The 22,648-nt window shown below is 42.7% G+C and overlaps 1 protein-coding gene and 1 long non-coding RNA gene across 2 annotated transcripts in view; one reads left to right on the top strand and one right to left on the bottom strand.

The window, feature by feature from the left end:
- GABBR2 (gamma-aminobutyric acid type B receptor subunit 2) overlaps positions 1–22,648 on the bottom strand; it is a 277,930-nt gene that overhangs the window by 185,160 nt on the left and 70,122 nt on the right. The window lies entirely within an intron of this gene.
- The window catches only part of LOC310849499, a 92,937-nt gene continuing 81,873 nt past the window's right edge, over positions 11,585–22,648 (top strand). Inside the window, exon 1 of the long non-coding RNA XR_014566933.1 lies at positions 11,585–11,632. This is a non-coding gene — a long non-coding RNA (uncharacterized lncRNA). The remainder of the gene's footprint in view (positions 11,633–22,648) is intronic.

Raw genomic sequence — 22,648 nt, 5'->3', positions numbered from 1 at the left:
GTCAACAGGATTGCAAAGTAGTGACACAGAATGGCACAGTCGTTGGGCATAGACCCAGGGTGGCAGAGAACACAGTGGTGCCCCAGATGGAAAAGAATCAACAAGAAATATAGAAGGAGCACTGGATTTTTCAAAACCTGTCAGCAGCAAAAGATTACATACAAGAGAAAAGATTCACATAAAGGGGAGATGTGGGGGAATGGATACAACAAAATATATTTTTACATGTATAGAGACTGAATTAACTAATTTTTATTTTAAAAGAAATCTTAGTTCATCAGTATCAGTACAGCACAAAGCCAGACATAGGCGTTCTAAGTACAGGGATCAGTTATGAGCTTGGTATTATTCTTTTTATCTGACAAAAAGAGTCTTTGAAGTTTTTTTTATCTGTTAACATCTTTGAAGTTCAGTGTTCTATTTAAAGAACAACCTGTAAACCAGGCACATAAAAAATAAAAAATAATCCAGAGAGTTAGTGATTCCAATGTGTGGAGCAAACAGAACACAGTGAAAATGGCTTTTGCTTTCACTGCCATTCTTGAAATTAAAATAAGCTGGCATTTGGGGATCCAAACAATGGTGTCTCTGCTTAAACTATACACCACATGATCCATTATCTACATTCAATTCCTGCAATACAATGACAGTTACTCTGCTCTGCAAGGAGGAATGCACTAAAGGACTTCAGGGATTTCTCAAGCTCCATACACAACCACATGAAGTAAGAAGATACAAATAACAAAGAATTCACAAACCTTGGGCTTATTTTAATTCTCCTAAAAGGTAAAGGTAAAGGGACCCCTGACCATTAGGTCCAGTCATGAACCACTCTGGGGTTGCGGCGCTCATCTTACTTTACAGGCCGAGGGAGCCGGCGTACAGCTTCCGGGTCATGTGGCCAGCATGACTAAGCCGTTTCTGGCGAACCAGAGCAGCACACAGAAACGTCGTTTACCTTCCCGCCGGAGCAGTACCTATTTATCTACTTGCACTTTGACGTGCTTTCGAACTGCTAGGTTGGCAGGAGCAGGGACCGAGCAACGGGAGCTCACCCCGTCGCAGGGATTCGAACTGCTGACCTTCTGATCGGCACGTCCTAGGCTCTGTGGTTTAACCCACGGCGCCACCCGTATCCCTTTTAATTCTCCTGCTTTTCCGTTAAAAAGCTCAAAGCAGATCCCTACTGGCTAACAACCAGGAAGTGACCAGCTAATTCATTGGCTGTGCTTTCCCTACAAGAGTGCTTCATCTACAGGAGATGCCTAGGAGGGGAAATGTAAAATGACTGATCTAAAAAGCCCCCTTTGACAAGTTGCAAGAACCTAGGTGTGGCATAGTGGATATCATGCTGAGTTTGAATGTTTGAAACAGAGTGGCCTAAAGCTCACACAACTGAGGTATTCTGGGGTTAGGGAGCTCCAGCTCAGGCATTCTTGAAAGAACAGAAAAACGAAGACACCTCACCTCCTGACCTTCCTGCAGGCTCCCTCTTTCTAGGTATGGAGGAGGGGATGTGCTCTGACACCAGCACACGTTGGAAAGAGGAGGGGAGGACAACCAGGTAGCTCTGACCTTGCCATGCATGGAAAAGGGGAGCCAGTGGGAATCATCCAATCCCAGTTCTCTTCTCGGGAATTCTAACATGCAGTGAGGTACCGTATTTTTCGCTCTATAGGACGCACCCAACCATAGGATGCACCTTGTTTTAGAGGGGGAGAACAAGGGGGGGGGAAACTCCCCTCTCTGTGCATCGCCCTTCCAGCGAAGCGGCAGGAGGCGCTGCACAGAGAGGGGGAGAATTTTTTTTCTTGTTCTCCCCCTCTAAAACAAGGTGCGTTCAGTGTGTTCAAGTGCGGCTACCTTGGAAGCCTGGAGAGCGAGAGGGGTCGGTGTGCACTGACCCCTCTCGCTCTCCAGGCTTCAGTGAAGACAACCCAAAGCCTTCCCGCTGCTCCGCAAGCTTGTGGGGCTGGCGGTGGGGGAAAGCGCTGCATTCCCCCACCACCGGCATCAAAGAGCAGGTTGGGGCTAGCAGGGGAAGCCCAGGTCCCCCCCCCCCGAGCTCCATGGATCACACATTTGCTCTAAACGACACACAGACATTTCCCCTTAGATTTTAAGAGGGGAAAAGTGTGTCTTATGGAGCGAAAAATACGGTAGTTGCTACATGATGGTGGGGAAGGTAAGAATGGTAATTTGTCTCTAAAGTTCCAGGCTATATGGAAGCAAGAGATGGAAAACAGGACATCTTTGCTTGAAAAATGCCTACCTTCAGCACCATGAACAGCTCCCTAGTTTACAGTCCATGGATCATAATTGCAGTTGAGGTCAAGGAAGTGAATTTATGTAAAATGCTTTGAAATTCTGTAAGATGAAGCTGGATCCAAAAATAAGGTATAGAAACCCATGCAGGAGGAAAGCCACTTGGGTAGTTTGCAGCAAGGAAAAGGATAACCATTCCTTCTATTAGAGATTTCTTCAATTCAAATAGTCCTTCTGGGGCGGGGGGGTTAAGCTTTTCCTGCACACAAAGGATGGTTGGGATAGCTTAAACATTTTTGCAGGAACTGGTAAGTTCCTGTTGCAGATGTTGTCATCAGTTAAATACTGTTTTTAGTACCACATAGTTCAAAGGTGTTTTTTTAGGGGTTAAAAAAAGGAAAAAAATAAGAGTATCATGCCGTGGGGTAAATGAGGTAACTGCAAAGTTCTGATGAAGAAAACATTAATTCCCTGATTTCAGCTGCAATTGTAATATCTGTACTTGTCAACTAGGGAGCTGGTTTCAAGGCATCTTACATAATTTAATAACTATATTTGTAAACATGTATGTACATATGTGTATGAATATGTGTTTGTGTCAATATCTGAAGTAGGGAAGTAACAGTATTGGAAAACGTTTTACAATCACCCCTCTCTGGATGTCACCTTTTCCATTTAAAAATGGGCTATCATGTTATGCAGAAATGATTATATTACACTAGTGGATTTGGCAGGATTCTGCACAGAATTAGCCATGGCACAATTATTCATGCTCTGGTAACCTCCAGATTTAGACTACTGTACTTTGTTTAATATAGGTCTGCTTTTGAAAATATCCAGGAAACTTAACCTAGTGCAAAATGTAGCTGCCCAGTTGCTAACAGGCTTTGGCTATATCTGCCATATCTCACTAGTTCGTAAAGAGCTTCAATGCGTTAAACCACAGAGCCTAGGACTTGCCAATCAGAAGTTTGGCGGTTCAAATCCCCACAACGGGGTGAGCTCCCGCTGCTCAGTCCCTGCTCCTGCCGACCTAGCAGTTTGAAAGCACATCAAAGTGCAAGTAGATAAATAGATACCACTCCAGCAGGAAGGCAAACGGCGTTTCCGTGCACTGCTCTGGTTTGCCAGAAGCGGTTTAGTCATGCTGGCCACATGACCTGGAAGCTGTACACCGGCTCCCTTGGCCAATAAAGCGAGATGAGCGCCGCAGCCCCAGAGTCCGCCACGACTGGACCTAATGGTCAGGGGTCCCTTTACCTTTACATCAGCCATATCTCACTAGTTCGTAAAGAGCTTCAATGCACACCACCTCATTTCTGGGCACAATCAGAATTGCTGGTGCTCACCTGTAAAGTCCTAAATGGTTAACAATTCTTTTGTATTTTATTCTGTTACCCACTTTGACTTTAGGAAAAGTGGGATGGAAATACATAAACAAACAAAAGAAAGAACCACACCTCCTGGCAACTCTCCTCGCAAGCCAGAAAGGAAAGGTTTAGGTTTTTTAAAATGGGGAACATTCTGCAGAATACAATGCTTGTAAAGGAACAATGAGATCTACACAAAACGAATAAGAAGCTGGGGTGCTGGCACATAAGAATTAGAAATGGTTCAAAGAACCTTCTATGTCAAGCACTGGAGGGAAGCCAAGCATACAGAGCAGACAAAGACATGCTCCAGGAATGCTGTAATGAAAAAACCCTTCATAAATGCAAAACTATAATTAGACACCCAAAAAGGGAATTTGAAGAGCAGTTTCTTAGACAAAAGGAAAAATGTAAAGTACCTAAAGAAGCAGGAAGTCTGCAGAGTCAAGACTGATTCATTCACCACCAGAGCAGCATGGCTGTTTCCATGTGTCTAGAGCCCCATGGTATTCCGGCCTCATCTTTAGGAGGATACCAGAATACAGAGCAATCACGATCACTTTCTTACTCACTCTTGAATAGCACAGAATTCTCTTGGCTTTTATTTACCTTAATTGTTAAATGATGGGGCTTTTTAAAGGGGCATTGATGACTAGAAGCTGCTTACTTAAATGTGCATTGAAGGCTTTGGGTGATTGGTGTCTCAAAGCTACCGCTTCCCTGTGGGAAGGAAACAGTCCTAGAAGTTGGAATGTAGTCCACAAAACAGAAGCAAGACTTGAGTTCTGCAAATGGCTAACAAGCTGGGTATCCAGCCAGGAGGGATGTTGGCTCTACGTGTGGGCCAAATAATGAGGTAAATTAGAGTGAGGGAGGCACCTTTCCTGTGTGTCAAGGTATGCTTTCGATGTCAGTGATACCAAGCTGGATTGGAGACCCCACAAAGTCATAGAGTGCTCTGTTCCTGTACTTATCTGTGCGCCAATATAACATGATGTTTTTCTATATAATACCTCTGGGAAGAAGAAGAAGAGGAGTTTGGATTTGATATCCCGCTTTATCACTACCCGAAGGAGTCTCAAAGCGGCTAACAATCTCCTTTCCCTTCCTCCCCCACAACAAACACTCTGTGAGGTGAGTGGGGCTGAGAGACTTCAGAGAAGTGTGACTAGCCCAAGGTCACCCAGCAGCTGCATGTGGAGAACGGGGAATCGAACCCTGTTCACCAGATTATGAGTCTTAACCACTCTTAACCACTACACCACACTGGCTCTATCACACTGGGTAGAATTCAACATTGCGCTAATACAATTGTTCCATCAGTGCAAGCATTTCTGTTTGTCGGACAGAATGATCGGCCCTCTCTTCCCTCATGCACTAGAAGACCCTCTACAATTCTCAGATTAGACAGCATCTTAAAAAGCAGAGACATCACCTTGCCAACAAAGGTCCATATAGTTAAAGCTATGGTTTTCCCAGTAGTGATGTATGGAAGTGAGAGCTGGACCATAAAGAAGACTGATCGCCGAATAATTGATGCTTTTGAATTATGGTGCTGGAGGAGACTCTTGAGAGTCCCATGGACTGCAAGAAGATCAAACCTATCCATTCTTAAGGAAATCAGCCCTGAGTGCTCACTGGAAGGACAGATCCTGAAGCTGAGACTCCAATACTTTGGCCACCTCATGAGAAGAGAAGACTCTCTAGAAAAGACCCTGATGTTAGGAAAGATTGAGGGCGCAAGGAGAAGGGGACAACAGAGGACGAGATGGTTGGACAGTGTTCTCAAAGCTACTCAAATGAGTTTGACGAAACTGTAGGAGGCAGTGGAAGACAGAAGTGCCTGCTGTGCTCAGTTCCATGGGGTCACGAAGGATCATCTAGTCCAAACCCCTGTAATGCAGAAATATGCTGCTGTCCCATATGGGGATGGAGCCTGCAACCTGGACGTTATCAGGACCACACTTTAATCAACTATCACAAGGGGATTCACTTGATAGAAAGAAGACTGCAATAGACTGCTCTTCCACCACAGCAAAAGGTTCATTCTTGAGCGAGCACCTCAGTGAGTACTTACTCAAAAGTAATTTGAAAAATATATAAAAAGTTTCTTTTTCTCTGGTTTCTCTGAGAAACCAGTAGGAGAACACTTCAAACTCCCAGGACATTCTATACAAGATCTCAAAGTAGCTGTCATATTACAAAAGAATTTCAGAAATAGACAGGAAAGAGCAGTTGCTGAATTACAACTTATTACCAAATTTAAAACCATGGAGAGACCTGGTCTGAATAGAGACATTGGATTCTTATCTCATTATACATGATAAAGCTATTTTTCACCATCACATCCCTTGCTTTTTCCTGTAAGACCAACTGCAGTCGTCAACAGGTTTAGCACACCTATCTGCCAATCACCCATTCCCACCACCCTTCTGAGTAATATCCCTCCTCACCCTCTCACTATATATAAAGGTCTGGTGACTTCTTTTTCAGTGCATCTGAACAAGTGTGCATGCACACGAAAGCTCATACCAAGAACAAACTTAGTTGGTCTCTAAGGTGCTACTGGACTATTTATATATATATATTTATATATTTCTACTGCATCAGACCAACACGGCTACCTACCTGAAATAAGTAATTTGTTGCTGCTCTTTTTAATATACCATATTTTTTGCTCTATAAAACTCACTTTTCCCCTCCTAAAAAGTAAGGGGAAATGTGTGTGCGTCTTATGGGGCGAATGCAGGCTGTGCAGCTATCCCAGAAACCAGAACAGCAAGAGGGATTGCTGCTTTCACTGCACAGCGATCTCTCTTGCTGTTCTGGCTTCTGAGATTCAGAATATTTTTTTTCTCGTTTTCCTCCTCCAAAAACTAGGTGCGTCTTGTGGTCTGGTGCGTCTTATAGAGTGAAAAATACGGTATATAGACTGCATGCAAGCTGAAAGTGGCAAAAGAACTTACAAAACGGGAGTCTACCTCTCCTTGTCCAGGAAAGAAAACATGCCAGTATGGGCACAACACAAAGCCTGACTTGATTAGATTAGACTAATTAAAAAAGAAAACAAATAAATGCGAACAACTTGACAGCATCTAACTTGCATTATTGCCTTCAACTGAAAACATTGGGACACTAAATTTTGATGGTTTTTTTTTCCTTTTCTTTTTGAAGCAATGAGAGGTTAGGTTTTAAAAGAACAGAAGGCAGCAAGAGACAAATGAGAAATAAATCGTTTGACTTCCATTTTAATATGTCCAACATAATTTATTATTTCTTAGACTTTCATTTTCTTGATTATTGCAGTAATCCATCCAGTTGTCTAATAATACTGAAATCAATGAGACTTCATCATTTAACTGCGCAATCAAGACCCGCTGCATTCACTGAAACTTAAACATGGTCGGTTTCTCTCTCTCTGTCTCTCTCTCATTCCTATTGGCTAAAATGCTCTAGTCCAGAGGTTGCATTTCCCCCCTTCCTTTTGCATTTTATTCTATTATAATAAAAATGTAATAAAACACAACATATAAAAAAATAAAAGAAGCAATGCAAATGTAGCTAAAAACCACACAGCATCTAGCACAGTTCCTTTCAATTGCTACAACGGGCAGAAAAACCATTAAGTGGTCCTCCAAGACCCTAAGAAATTTCCAAGTGGTCCATAAGGGAAAGAAATTTGAGACCTTCCGCTCTAGTAAATTCGACAGCATTAGCTCAGTTGAGGGACTGAACTCTAGAATTGCAAGAAGTTGAATGTACTTGGTATTATATCAGAGGTGGCTAACTCTGGGCCCCACAATCAAATTTTTCTCCCTCACCTAGACACCCCCCTCCTTTGTGTGGCCCCCCAGAAGGTTGACTAAGGTTGAATGTGCCTGTTAAGTTGTGGGTGAACATATCAGACGACACAGCGATCCTTCAAACAGCTCTTCTTTATTCACAGGCCAGAACAGAACTGAACTGAAGGGTTCAGCCAGCCTGCTTATATAGAGCTCCACTACAACACAACTGTAACACTTTCTGTAACTATCCAATCACTGAATGTCACTTTCAATCCCTTATTTGCATATGTGGACCTGAGTATCCCCCTGCTGGCCCAGGGTGCAAACCTCAGTACATAACAGTGTCCCTCAGTGTAAAAAAGTAAAAGTAAAAGTTGGTCAGCTTGTATTATATAGGCTAAGGCTACAGTTCTACCCTGACACACCTATTGAATTCAATAGGACTTGCTTCTGATTAGACAGGGTTAGGATTAAGCTATAACTGAGCTATGACTTCTTAAAGCCAAGTCACCTTCTTTTGAGCTTGGTTTCCAGAAAACCTGAGTAAATTCTGCTTTTTCAAGTGTTTTGCATGTTTCCTGGAATGCACTATAAACTCTCACTGACGCTGTCAACACATAACACCTCTGGCTCAGAGATCTGCGGTTGTTGCTGCTTTCTAACCGGGCCAAGTTCAGTGTGTTATTGTCAGACAGATCATGCTGCAAGGCTGCAACACACTTATCTGAGAGTAAGCCCCACTGTGTACTGGAAAACTTACCTCAGAGTAAACATGTATAAGATTGCACTGCACATTACTTAATGCTTCATTGACAAATAGCAATTTTTCAAGCTGCATTTTTTTTTTTTGGGTGGGGGGATAGATGAGAACCCTACCCAGACTTTCTCATCATAGATTGAGGCCAACTCTTGAATATAATATCTCAACACTTTCATATTTCACACCCTATTAATGACTAAATGCTATTGTATCTTCTAAAACAAACTTTGAGGCATTACATTATTTTAGAAAGATTTACTTTGGGTCATATGAAGAACATATTATCACTGTATGCCACTAACACTTTAAAGCTATACACCACATATTTGATTTGTATTATTTTCTAATACGAGATTTATAAAAAAGGGGGGTTAAATTCCAATAATCCGGCCCGATTTAAAGAATGCTTACAATTAAGGCCTGAATAATTAAGATAGGACATGTTTCAATAGACCATAGCTGTCAACATTTCCCCCTTTTTAAGGGAAATTCCCTGATTCCGAATAGGATTCCACACAAGAAAAGGGAAAAGTTGACAGCTATGCAATAGACAAGCACAACGCTGAGGTTAAAATATGATACAGAAAACAGAAATGTACAAAAAAAGTTGGCAACCTTTGTTTTCTAGAAACAAAAGTATCCATTAATATGCATATTTATAACTGTTTCTCAACAGCTTGATTCATGTCATTTCAATCATACATATTATGCTTTATATTTAGGACAAGATGAAGCTATAGAGTTTGCACATTTTAAAATAAGTTTCAAATTTTGAAAATGAAAGAAAATCTTAGCTGCCATATGTACTACACTGTGAGTGGTAGTGGCTCCCAATATCTCAAGCAAGGGTCTTTTCCATACTCTTAAGCAGAAAGATGCATAACAGGGATGCAATGCCTATGTTCTATCTACCTTTAGTGAAAATTTATGGTTCATTTATTTTTTACCAGTCTAAATGCTTTTTTAAAAAACTTTATTGTTAAGTAGAACTTTGTTATTGCAAGCAAATAAATGACTTCCTGGTCATTTTAGTTTGATGACAATAACACAATTCTGTTAAAATAAAAAATAAAAATAGTAAGTTGTTCCACATGCATGAGCAGACACAATTCCCAGGGTTCCCTGGAGAAAGAAAAGAACTATGAAAGCAGTTTATGTCTGTGTTGTAGATGTCTCTTAATGTCTTTAAAGACATTAAGGTGGCAACCCTAATCACCTTTTCTACTAAGTATGGACCAATGGGGCTTAATTCTAAGTAAGCATTTTTAAGATCAGGTGGTAAGGTGAAAAGGTGAAGCAAGGAAGTAAGCTTTTAATTACAAACAAAGTTTGCTCCTGCCAATTAGTGTAATATCCAATGCAAGTGCTTTCAAGCTTGGATCAATTCTGCTTTTTTCAATATGTGTTGATTCTCCCTCAGCGAGGCTGATTAGCGGTCAAGTACAGAGAACTAATTTTGTTCCATGTTATTCTTGCCTACAGTTTGGCTCTTGTTCAGTTTCAGCGAGACCATTATTTAAAATAGGCACAAATTGCAATCTACTTCATTGAGGTGGTGTTTAATTTAAGACAGGCTATAAAAAGAGTTAGTTTAATCAACATAAGAATGGCTATTATATTATCAACATTTTTAGACTAGAATCCTGTTGTGTTAAGTGAAGAGTAGTTTGAACCACACCCTTGGAAAATCTCAGTGTTCCCTCTGTTCATGCAGGCTTTGTTGTTGTTTAGTTGTTTAGTCGTGTCCGACTCTTCGTGACCCCATGGACCAGAGCACACCAGGCACTCCTGTCTTCCACTGCCTCCCGCAGTTTGGTCAAACTCATGCTGGTAGCTTCGAGAACACTGTCCAACCATCTCGTCCTCCATCTTGCCCTTCTCCTTGTGCCCTCCATCTTTCCCAACATCAGGGTCTTTTCCAGGGAATCTTCTCTTCTCATGAGGTGGCCAAAGTACTGGAGCGTCAGCTTCACGATCTGTCCTTCCAGTGAGCACTCAGGGCTGATTTCCTTAAGAATGGATAGGTTTGATCTTCTTGCAGTCCATGGGACTCTCAAGAGTCTCCTCCAGCACCATAATTCAAAAGCATCAGTTATTTGGTGATCAGCCTTCTTTATGGCCCAGCTCTCACTTCCATACATCACTACTGGGAAAACCATAGCTTTAACTATACGGACCTTTGTCGGCAAGGTGATGTCTCTGCTTTTTAAGATGCTGTCTAGGTTTGTCATCGCTTTTCTCCCAAGAAGCAGGCATCTTTTAATTTTGTGGCTGCTGTCACCATCTGCAGTGATCATGGAACCCAAATTTCCTGTAGTGCTCCCAACCAAGCTCCCAATCATGGAGCCCAAGAAAGTAAATCTTCAAGCAGGCTAGAGGATGCTATTATAGCAGAGATCATGTGACACATGTGAAATAGTTCTGCCGAGTAGGTAAAAGAAATACACCTTCAGCCTCTGGACTGCTTACATGAGTCAGGCTAACAGATGCTGGGAGTAGTCATCTTTTAAAAGCACAAACAGGTGGAGGCAAAGCAAAGACTGAATGCATGCCCCCTCCCCTAAAAAAGTAGTGATCGTTCTGCCAAAATTGACCACAATCACCATCTGTTCAGCATATGCAATTCCTCCCAGTGCATGCAAACAGCTCTACATTCACAGAGTCCACCATTGTATCTGAGCATCTTTTGACTGGACTCAGTTTAGAAGATGCTATCACATTAGAGAAGCCAGTGCTCTAAGTTTCGTGCTTCGGCTTCCTGTTTTAAACATATTATCAGAAAATGACCAATCCATGGATACTCTAATATTTCTGGCTGTTTGGAATGCACTGAATAGCACTCATGACTAGGTATGCCTACATTACAGATGTGATTCTTCTGCTCCAATTGGCCACCAAGAGACTTTACATCTGCCTAATATTTACCAAGTATGTTGTATGCCACCTTGTTCTATTTCCCATAAAAGTAGGTTTACAGATATTGTGATTAATTGAATTGAATAAATGAAAACATAAATACAACGTCTACTTCAGAGGCCCTTCTCAAAGTATCTTATGCCTAGGAAGGGGGAGGAAATAGCCATGTGGTGATCAAGGAGAAGGTTTTTTCAATGGTGGCACCTGGATGAAGGAATGTCCTCTCCTAAAAGGTGAGGAAGGTGCAAATACAAAGATTAAGATATTTGTATTATCTGAGTTGTTCAGCAGTCAATTTTATTGCTTTTTATACTGGTTTTATGGATTTTTTTCTGCTTTTAAAACTTTGGATATTTTATATTTCTATTAGTTCATATAATGTTTTGCATTTTTATTATTGTTTTTATTATTCTGGTCTGCTTAATGGAAAATGGCTCAGGACTGCACTGCAATACCTCAAGGACCACCTCTCCCCACATGAACCAACCCTGCAATCATCATCTGAGGTCTTCCTTTGTGTGCCTCCTCCACAAGATGTCAGGAAGGTGGCAGCATGTGAATGGGCCTTTTCTGCAGTGGCTCCCCATTTGCGGAATGCTCTCCCCAAGGAGGCTTTGCCTGCCACCTTCTTTACATATCTTTAAAGGTAAAGGGACCCCTGACCATTAGGTCCAGTCGTGACCGACTCTGGGGTTGCGGCGCTCACCTCACTTTATTGGCCGAGGGAGCCGGCGTACAGCTTCCGGGTCATGTGGCCAGCATGACTTAAGCCGCTTCTGGCGAACCAGAGCAGCACACGGAAAGCCCGTTACCTTCCCGCTGGAGCGGTACCTATTTATCTACTTGCACTTTGACGTGCTTTTGAACTGCTAGGTTGGCAGGAGCAGGGACTGGGCAACGGGAGCTCACCCCGTCGCGGGGATTCGAACCACCAATCTTCTGATCGGCAAGTCCTAAGCTTTGTGGTTTAACCCACAGTGCCACCCGCGTCCTTTAGGCACCAGGCAAAAAACATTTCTCTGTAACGAAGTCTTTAAAATTATATGGCCTTTTAAATGCGTTTGTGTGTAGGAGTTTTATTGGTCTGTTTCTGTTTTTGCTTTATTAGGTATTTTGTGTTCTCATTTTGCATTTTTATGTTGTGAACCACCCTGTGATCTTCAGGGGCAGGGCGATATACAAATTTAATAAATAATAATAAGTGAAGCATACAAATGCTCTAAATAACATTAAAAAGAACAATGTTTCACCACTTCTCCAAGCCAACTTTGCACATGTTTGGATTTCTTGTACAAATTGTGAACTATAGGGAGCCAACTTCAACAGCTGCACTGGCTATTGATTGTAATCATATATGTATATAGTTTTAATTCTATCAATATTTAATCACTTCATATATGTTTTTCTATGCTTTCAGCGGTTATTATTTTTATCTGTAAGCCAAATTGAGCCCCATCAGGGAAAACAGCGGGGTAAAAATATAATAATAATAATAATAATAATAATAATAATACAGCAACAACAACATGCTTTTTGCCTTTCGTAGCTCCAAAAAGAAAAACGTACTCATTCCAAATAATGAATGCATTAAAAATACTAAAAGGTGAGCATGTTGACATGAAAGATAAGCATCTCCCACCATTCAGTGCATAGCTCTTTAGGTCTTGCCATGTCCTCCTCAACTTGCTCCTGCGGCAACTAAGCCAGAGGCAACTGCCTTTATTAATCTGCCATCCTTCTTTTGACAGACAAGCTGTCCTAAAGTTATCTCGCAGAAATGAAACCGACATTGATAGAAAACACCAAAGGGAAGAAACCAACACAAATACCACTTCTGTACACTTTAGTAAGCTTTTTTTAAAATAATAATAATGATGATGGTGCAATGGCTGGAAGGTCAGCCTCTGGACTTTTGGAAGGCACCGTATTTTTCGCTCTATAAGACGCACCAGACCATAAGACGCACCCAGTTTTTGGAGGAGGAAAACAAGAAAAAAATATTCTGAATCCCAGAAGCCAGAAAAGCAAGAGGGATCGCTGCGCAGCGAAAGCAGTGATCCCTCTTGCTGTTCTGGCTTCTGGGATAGCTGTGCAGCCTGCATTCGCTCCATAAGACGCACACACATTTCCCCTTACTTTTTAGGAGGGAAAAAGTGAGTCTTATAGAGCAAAAAATACGGTAAGTGCCAGGGATAACCTGCAATCATTCTTCCTTTCCACCCTCTATACTGGTTTAAATCTGCCAGAGACTAAATAATTGTTTGTTTTTATCTTGCAAGCAAATGAAAGAGTTGTTTGACAGGATACCAGGAGGACAACACGGGAATTAAAATTAATCCCCCAGCTCACATAAAAGGAAACAATGGGTGAGCGAAAGGAGTGGAGACTACATCATGACTTAGTATTAAAGCGAGTCAAACTGCACCTCTGTGTAACTCAAGCCAACGTAAACTGGAGCATATTGAGCACAAAGTTCTTTCTCTTTTGTCTTATAAAAACACAGCACTGGAACCAATGGCTGAACTAAGTTAGCATTCTGCTGTTCAAAGAACATTAGTAATGACTTCCTGTACTTTGCGGCAGCTTCCAGTAAGGGACCCTGGTTGATAGGAGAAATCTGCCAGAAACAAGCCACTAAAACATGAGGACATGTTTTAGGTGAAATGATTCCTTCCATTATAAAAGGGGTCAGGTGTCATGGATTTAAAAGTCCGCAACAGCAATTTGACAAGTACATTCTGCCTTACACTTCTCTGAATTCTGTGTTTCAGTTCTCGCAACAAAAGGTGTGCACAAAAAATGTTTTTTGGTGAAAGTAGATAAAGGTAAAGGGACCCCTGACCATTAGGTCCAGTTGTGACCGACTCTGGGGTTGCAGCGCTCATCTCGCTTTATTGGCCGAGGGAGCCGGAGTGGCCAGCATGACTAAGCTGCTTCTGGTGAACCAGAGCAGCACACGGAAATGCCGTTTACCTTCCCACCGCAGTGGTACCTATTTATCTACTTGCACGTTGACGTGCTTTCGAACTGGTAGGTTGGCAGGAGCAGGGACCGAGCAACGGGAGCTCACCCCGTTACGGGGATTCGAACTGCCAACCTTCTGATCAGCAAGTCCTAGGCTCTGTGGTTTAACCCACAGTGCCACCCGCGTCCCTTTGGTGAAAGTAGCATACAAAAATTTTTGTTTGGTGAAAGTAGCATACAAAAATGCATTACAAACAGGGGAAACGTTTCCAGAGATGTGTGTCTATTAGCAAAAACGTGAACTTGAATGCTGACAACGTTTTTGCGAGAATTTATTATTATTATTGTGAACTGTTGTGAAAATGTGAGCTGAATTTAAGCCTGGAAAATCAAGGCACTGAATTTAAGAGATCCAGCCTTGCCAACTCCCATCAACTTTACTTCAAGCAGTGATCACAAAAAGCATGTGTTTTAAAACATTTGTCACATTTTTGGATATTCACATTTTACATATTTAGGTGTAGACTTAAAAAACAAACAAAACCCACAGGTATACAAAACTTTAAAAGGATATCACATAAACCATAGCCAGCTTGAGGCTGTTCATGCACACCAAGAGTTGTTGGCAGCGACACAGCTGCATATGCTGTTTACATTAAAAGATGATGTGTTTCTACTGCAAACACTGGCTACAAGCAAGGCAGCCTTACGCTGAAAGCTGCTGCTGCAAAAATACCAAAATGGGCTGGGTTTTTTGGGGGGAGGGCTTGCTTTGTGTTTTTTTAACCTAGCTCTTTCCAATTGCTGGCAGTTTGGGGTCTGCATCAAGTTTCGTTTTCCTTCTCAACGTGGATTATCACTGGGAATAACAATTCTGCAGCCTAAATTAGGCCCTGAGTGAGACTTGTGAGCTTTCCCACCATCGGCAAATTAAGCCCTCTGGGGTGCAGAGGAAAGCCAATTACCTCCTGCAGAAATGCCCAGGCTGGAACCCCAGTTGACTAAAACCTTGTAAACAGCCTTGTGAGAGAGACAGCCCCTCTTAGGAAAACCGGTTATTCTCCCCAAAATGGAGAGGATACTTACAGACTCCCAGCTTCACACTGGCTAAGCAAATACGATGTGGTCATTCAAAGACTGATGCTTGAACTTCAGACACAGCTGTGACAAAAGCTGTGCCTAAAGAGTAAGGCGGCCCCTTGCTAAATATGTAAAGGTCCTAATTAAATCATGTCCAGCAGTGATATATAAGGAGAGTCCTCTGCAAAGTGGACTCTCCCCAACCACCAGCTGACAAGCATGAATTATGATTGGCTGGGTGAGGCACTTGTCAGTCAATACCCACCTGGGTCAGATACCCCTTAAAAGATTACAACTGTGTTGCAGTCTTTGTCTTTTCTCAATCCCCTCCCACACTCCAGTAACCAGCAACTGATTCCTAAAGCGGCCTATGCCACAGGTAGCCACAGGGGGTAAATTAAGTTTGGATTAAGTGTAGGGCTAGTTTTACCAATATTGTGGCACAGTGATTTATTTCTATTTTGAACTGCATACAGTACTTGCTATTCCTCCCCTCTTCATCCTTTTTCCTTTTTCAATAAACTGCTTCATTGGATTTCTGTACCAGTTTGTGAACACACTCAAGGGCCAGTTAACCTCCCACATGGCTTAGGTTGCTGGGATCATGTTAGGGCACAGTACAGTGATACCTCGGGTTACATACGCTTCAGGTTACATACGCTTCAGGTTACAGACTCCGCTAACCCAGAAATAGTACCTTGGGTTAAACTTTGCTTCAGGATGAGAACAGAAATTGTGCTCCGGCGGCGCAACAGCAGCGGGAGGCCCCATTAGCTAAAGTGGTGCTTCAGGTTAAGAACAGTTTCAGGTTAAGAACGGACCTCCAGAATGAATTAAGTTCTTAACCCGAGGTACCACTGTACCTAGAAAAGTGGGGGGGGGGGGCAGGCTGGCATTGCCAAGCTGGAGACCTGGAATTTAGCTGGCTGCTCCCTTACTCCTGAGGTGACCACTATAAGGCAGTAGGAATCCTGCACCCCTGGCTTTAGGTGTGTATGTGTGAGAAGGTAGAGGCTCGTTCCCATTATCCAGATGGTAACTGTGGCTACAGCAGAAATAATGGCTTGTGCCCAAGGCTGCATACGAATAGTCTACCTAAGCTAGGTGATTATTATAGATTCTGTACAGCTACAAGGTTGAAGGCAAGGTGAGGCTCAAGACAAGCTTTTTATTCAGTCTGGGGAAACCAGACAATAAATGAAACTTGGAATGCATCTCCAAGGATGTCACAATAATGCGTTTTTTGGATAGGTGAGGTCAGAATTGGAGCTCACAACAACACTTTAGTTCTATTACTGCTTCTGGTACGGGAGAGTTTTTTTAAAAAAAAAGAAATGGAGCATATTCCTTAACTAGAGTCCTAGAAGAAATAGAGTGGAAAAATAAGAAGTGGAGGATTTTGTCTGTGTTTATCTTAAAGGAAAAAACTATACAAGGAATGAGAGAAATCCTCTATTTGTTTGTTGGAAAAGGAAATGGGATTGCTGTCTTCTGCTTATTTTCTTTTTCTCTCCTCCTCATGAAAACGATTATTCTTCTTTGGCGATCACTCGTAGCCAAGAAAGATTGTCTTCCATAAACACGGTTTTAACAATAAGTCCGTAAGTGACTGTGGAGGCCAATTCTGGATCCACGTGAATGAGGGACTTAACTGAATATTGGAAAAGCAATGTATTGGACATGTTGTGCTGCCTGCTTCTATGACCACAGAGCTTTTTGCTGCTGTTTGTGTGTCTCCAAGCTCAGTTCTTCAGTCTCACTTGAAACCGTGTGGAAGAGAAGGGAGGAAGCAATCAGGGAAATCTTTCTATCTCTCACTATTCTTAGATAACAGAAGCACCATGAGAGGAACAAGATAATAGAAAACCTACTTAAGACAAGAATCTAGTAGAAGCACTTTCTGTTCAGTCCCTACAATGGGAAGGACAAGCATGAGTTTGAAAAAGCAACAACAGTTTGCATTTTATTTGTTGCGTGTCGAGGTCCCCAGGTCCACCCCAATGACTCACACATCACACAGAATTTTGTTTAAGGTTTTTGGCATAATTTTGGCCACAACTTTATTAAAATACAAATTTGTGAGTGGTTGCTTAGGCATTGGTTGCGACTATCTGCCCCCACCATGGGGGACAGACTGACATTCCGCACGATGCGAAAGTCAGAATGGGGGAATACACTTGGGGGTTACGCGGAGCAGGGAACCTGCCCTCACCCCAAATGCAACCAGGAGCTCATTGCTATGGCCCGAGCCCCCTTGACAGAGTGGACAAGCAATAGTTAGCCCCCAATTCCTTTAACGGAATCCCTTGCAGCAGCAGCATTAGCGGGGTAGGCACAGCCAATCCATGCCCCTCAACCAACGAAACCATAAAACAATGCCTAACCGCAACCTTACAAGTTGTGACAATTTGCTACGCAGTAGGCAAAAACCAAATGGCCCCAGCCAATCAGCCAGATGGACAAAATTCCTACCAGGCCCCCGCTCCAAAGCAGACGACCCCATGACAGGCATAGCAAGGTCAAAGCGAGCAACCCTATTCTAGGGAGGGAGGGAGGGGCAATCCGCTGCACAGGCGAAAAGAGGAAGCCCTAGCCTCGTGCAAGGAGTTTTAGCATTTCTGGCTGTCAATCAATAAATGGCAACATTAATTTCTTCCCAACAACAAGGGAAGCCCCAATCGCATCAGTGGCCAACGATCAGTTAGCCTGCCCCCAACTTTGGAGTGTCCTGGCGGCCCCCACCGCAACATGTGCTCTCCATGAAGGAGAACACGCTTTAAAGCACCCATTTTGCAAAACCAGTTCATTTAAGAAAAAAGGGGGAAAATAAATTATAATTAAACCATGTGTTTCTATGGAAAGATGTTAATTTTGTGAAATTGCATTGTAAATGCAAAGCTCTAGATGCAAACAATTATTTATCTGTTTACTACCTTCAGGCTACCGTAGCAGTTTCTATTTCTTTTATGCTGGAAAAAAAAATCTGTGTAAAATTTAAACACAGGGGACTAATTAGCAATTTGTCCAAAAGAATCATAGAAGACTGAATTCACAACAAATGAGGTATCTGGATATCTTTCAGTATTATAAGGATTTTACATGCCTTAAAAATAAATAAATATGTATATTCATTTTGAAGCTTACTCAGACAAGGAATTGCCATACTGAATCAAATTTGAGGATAGAACTAGTTTTGCTTTTACAATTTGTCATAACTGCTTTTCTACCTACTGTGCTTGTCAATAACCCTGGAAAATTGGCAGTGGGGGAAGGCAGTTTTCCATTTATCTTCTCATTCCTGCCCTCCCCCATGTAAAATCTGTGTATTGATTTCCATTCTTAAATGAAACAAGTGAATGGGGATTGGCTCTGCCAGCAGAGAGATCAAAGGACTCTCTCATTTTATAGAGAAATAGAATATCCTTAGAGTTTGATTGACTAGATTACTGCATAAATGATACATCCTGACAGCACAGAAACTATCCCCCCACCCTCACAAGCTTGATTTGGTCATTCTAACTCAAAACACACCAATTCTAAAATGGAGTAACTCTTTATGTACTGCCCACAGCTCTTTAGGGGAACAGCGGTATACAAATGAAATGAATACACAGATAAATGTCTGAAGTAAGTCTCATAAAAATCAATAGGGTTTCCCAGTGCTTTTTTTCTCAAACAAAATGTTAATTTTCCTACTCATATTGAAACACTGTCTCTCAATGAGGCCAAACTTAGATTCACAAAATCTACCACTAGATTCACAGGGGTATGCGGAAAAAAAAGCACTGGGGTTTCCACACCAGTAAATGTGCTTAGAAATTGGGTCCTCCCTTAAAGAGGGCACGTATTGTGGTGAGACCTGGAAACCGACCCCTTGTGTTGTGGGTGGGTACAATTGGTCAGCCACAACACCCGATTGGTAGGTCCCTCATAGCTTTTAGGGCTCCCTACTTTTAGGGCTTGCACGCTTGACCTTGCTATGCCATTGTGTGCCGCCTGTTGTTGGGACAGGGGCACAGCAGGAATTTTCCCTATTTGGCGGATTGGCTGTTGCCATTTGGGTTTCGCCTGCTGCGTAGCAAAACGTCACAACTTGTAAGGTTGCGGATAGGCTCTGGTTCAGGTGATAGGGATGGGAGAACGCTCTCACCATCCCTATGTGAAGGGTATTCTGTTAAAGGAATCCAGGGACTCGATGGTTTGGTCAACCCCTGAGAGGGGGTTGTGCCCATGCCTGAGTCCAGGGGGACATTTGGGTGGCAGAGGTAGCCTGTTCCCGGCTTTCCGCTTATCCAGGTTTTCACGCTTGGCTGACCTACTCTGGAACCCTGGGTCAGCGCTACCTGCATGGCAGGGAGCTAGTCAAACCAGAGCCTATGCACCCAATCACTTTCTGTAATCAATAAAGTTGTGGCCTAAATTCTGCCAAAAACCAAAACCAAAATCTGAGTCAAGTGTGAATTTATTTAGAGGGGAAGGTTTCTGGGTCTGAACATGCAAATGGACTTTCAGTATTTTGCCGTAACTTGAGGTACTTAATATCTCAAACTAAGCCAGTATATTAGACAGAATGCTATTTTTTGTTTGCTTTTCATTTTCTGTTTTTCTAATGCCATCTCACTTTTGTGTAATAGCTTTGCCCTAGGTGTTCAAAAACTCTTGCCAAATACCCACTAAGCCTCCAGCTGCCTGAAACTAAATTACTCTTGATACAGTGCAAAGGAGAGATAAATGGTACAACTGAAAATCAAGCCAAGTTAAATAAGAAAGGTGTGTACAGACATGTATCTGCTTTACTCTTGATGGCTGTTATCATGGGTTACTGTTTTACAGTTGCTACTGCTAAACAGTGCCTAGTAACTACAGTATAAAGGTAAAGGTCCAGTCGCAGACGACTGGGGTGTGTGCTCATCTCGCTCTATAGGCCGAGGGAGCCGGTGTTTGTCCGCAGACAGCTTCTGGGTCATGTGGCCAGCATAACTAAGCCACTTCTGGCGAACAAGAGCAGCACATGGAAACGCCATTTACCTTCCCACCAGAGCGGTACCTATTTATCTACTTGGCTTTGATGTGCTTTCGAACTGCTAGACCGAACAACGGGAGCTCACTCCATCGCAGGGATTTGAACCGCCGACCTTCTGATCGGCAAGCCCTAGGCTCTGTGGTTTAGACCACAGTGCCACCTGCGTCCTAACTACAGTATAGGTAACTTTAAAATAGGAATGAGAAGGAGAACAAACCCCATCTGTCTGGGCTGGAGGAACTAGATAATGATAGCTAGGCTGAGTTTGGTGCCACCGTTTGACACTTGTTTTTTCATGCTAGACGTTGGCAATGAATAATTCTGAGAGCAAGTGTGGAGGAAATCCAGTCCCCAGAACCATCACACCTATCACATGACAAGGTTGTCTGTATGCAGGTAATCCAGCACTTCAAACTCCACCTAGCTCTTTCTTCCCTCGATTGCCGTTTATGGAATTCTCTCCCTAGGGAGGCTCACCTGAGAGTTTCCAGGCAAAAACATTCCTCTTCTCCCAGGACATTGGCTAATTATTGTTTTTGCTTGTTATTATGGTATGCATTTTTGTGTGTTTTTATATTGTACAATTGCCCTGTGATCTTCAGATGAAGATCACATTGACATTTAATGAATAATACATTGAAATTTAACATTGACATTTAATAAATAATAATTATAACTGTGCACAGAAATAGCTGTATATTTATTTGCATCTATTAGGGTATTGGGTCATATAGATTACTCCGGGAATGCCCCCCTCAAAAGTGAAAATCACATTTGACTCGAAAAGTTTGCAGACTATTCAACACTGTGGGAAGAAAGCCTACGAGATACCTATCTTATTATAGCTTCACACATTTCACACCAACACAGCCTTTTGTCTTAGGACTAGAAGTACAGAAAGCTAAATTTATCAGAACCAGTTCATACAATGTTTTTCCCTATTATTCAAGCCCTCTTGCATGTGAGCTTGAATGTTGGGCTCATACAAGCTCCCATTGCAGGGACAGGTGGAAGGGTTCACACAAACTGCATAAAGTCTCCTTTGAACTCCTGACTCAAAGCACTGACATAATGAGATCCATGCTCTGACTTAGAATAAAGGTAAAGGGACCCCTGACCGTTAGGTCCAGTCACGGACGACTCTGGGGTTGCGGCACTCATCTCGCTTTATTGGTCGAGGGAGCCGGCGTACAGCTTCCAGGTCATGTGGCCAGCATGATTAAGCTGATTCTGGCAAACCAGAGCAGCGCATGGAAACGCCGTTTACCTTTCCGCCGGAGCGGTACCTATTTATCTACTTGCACTTTGACGTGCTTTCGAACTGCTAGGTTGGCAGGAGCAGGGACCAAGCAACGGGAGCTCACCCTGTCAAGGGGATTCGAACCGCCAACCTTCTGATTGGCAAGTCCTAGGCTCTGTGGTTTAACCCACAGCACCACCCACGTCCCTTCTGACTTAGAAAGGAAAGCAATATGGGAATTGTACAGAGTTCTTGCTAATATGTCCAGGTGTCAGGAATAGAAAGGGTTAAACCAGAAATCGCAACCTCAGACTCTGTTCTGAGAGAAGAGGCATAGGGCAGTCTGACCTTGACTCTGCACTCTTTCCCAACTCTTCTCACTAGACTCTTGACCCAATCAGAACAAGCCTTTCAACAATGCTATTTGTGTCTGATTATGCATCTGCTTTGCAGAATAATCCTTATTCATAACCTAACCCTTCGAAAGCCAAGACTTATTCATCTGAACCTGAGCTTGGCTGCCCCTCTCACACCCAAGTATCTTCTAACCAACCTAGTACAGAAATATCTCATCTGAACAACAAAGGAAGACTACTATTGCTGCACTCATGCCTTCCTTGTGATCATGTTGTTGGTCAGTGTGGGACACAGGGTACTGGACTAGGTAGGACTTTGGTTTGACCCAACAGTGCTTCTCTTACGTGATTCCACCCCCCCCCCATATTCTGAAGTGAGATGATCCTGAAGTGACAACGCTTGAAGTGACTTCTGCCACTTTGAGCCAGCACCCGCTGAAATGCTTCTTTGAAATACAGTGGTGCCTTGCAAGACGAAATTAATCCGTTCCGCGAGTCTCATCGTCTAGCGGTTTTTTCGTCTTACGAAGCAAGCCCATTGACGGTTTAGCGGATTAGCACTATTAGCCCTATTAGAGGCTTTTAGCGGCTTTTAGCGGCTTATCGGCTTAGCAGATAAGCGACTTAGCGGCTTAGAAAACGGGGGGGGGGAGGGGAAAAAACCCGCAGGAACTCGCAAGACATTTTCGTCTTGCGAAGCAAGCCCATAGGAAATTTGTTTTGCGAAGCACCTCCAAAACGGAAAACTCTTTCATCTAGCGGGTTTTCCGTCTTGCGAGGCATTCGTCTTGCGGGGCACCACTGTACAAGTATCTCAACTCGCCACCGCATGCAAAAACATGCAACTTTCGCAGCCAGTTTCTAGTACAAGAATTTAAGCAGGTCTTAC

The sequence above is a fragment of the Podarcis gaigeae genome (assembly GCF_964106915.1).
Source record: "Podarcis gaigeae genome assembly, chromosome: 7".
Classification (NCBI taxonomy): Eukaryota; Metazoa; Chordata; class Lepidosauria; order Squamata; family Lacertidae; genus Podarcis; species Podarcis gaigeae.
This window is presented reverse-complemented; position numbering and strand designations above follow the sequence as displayed.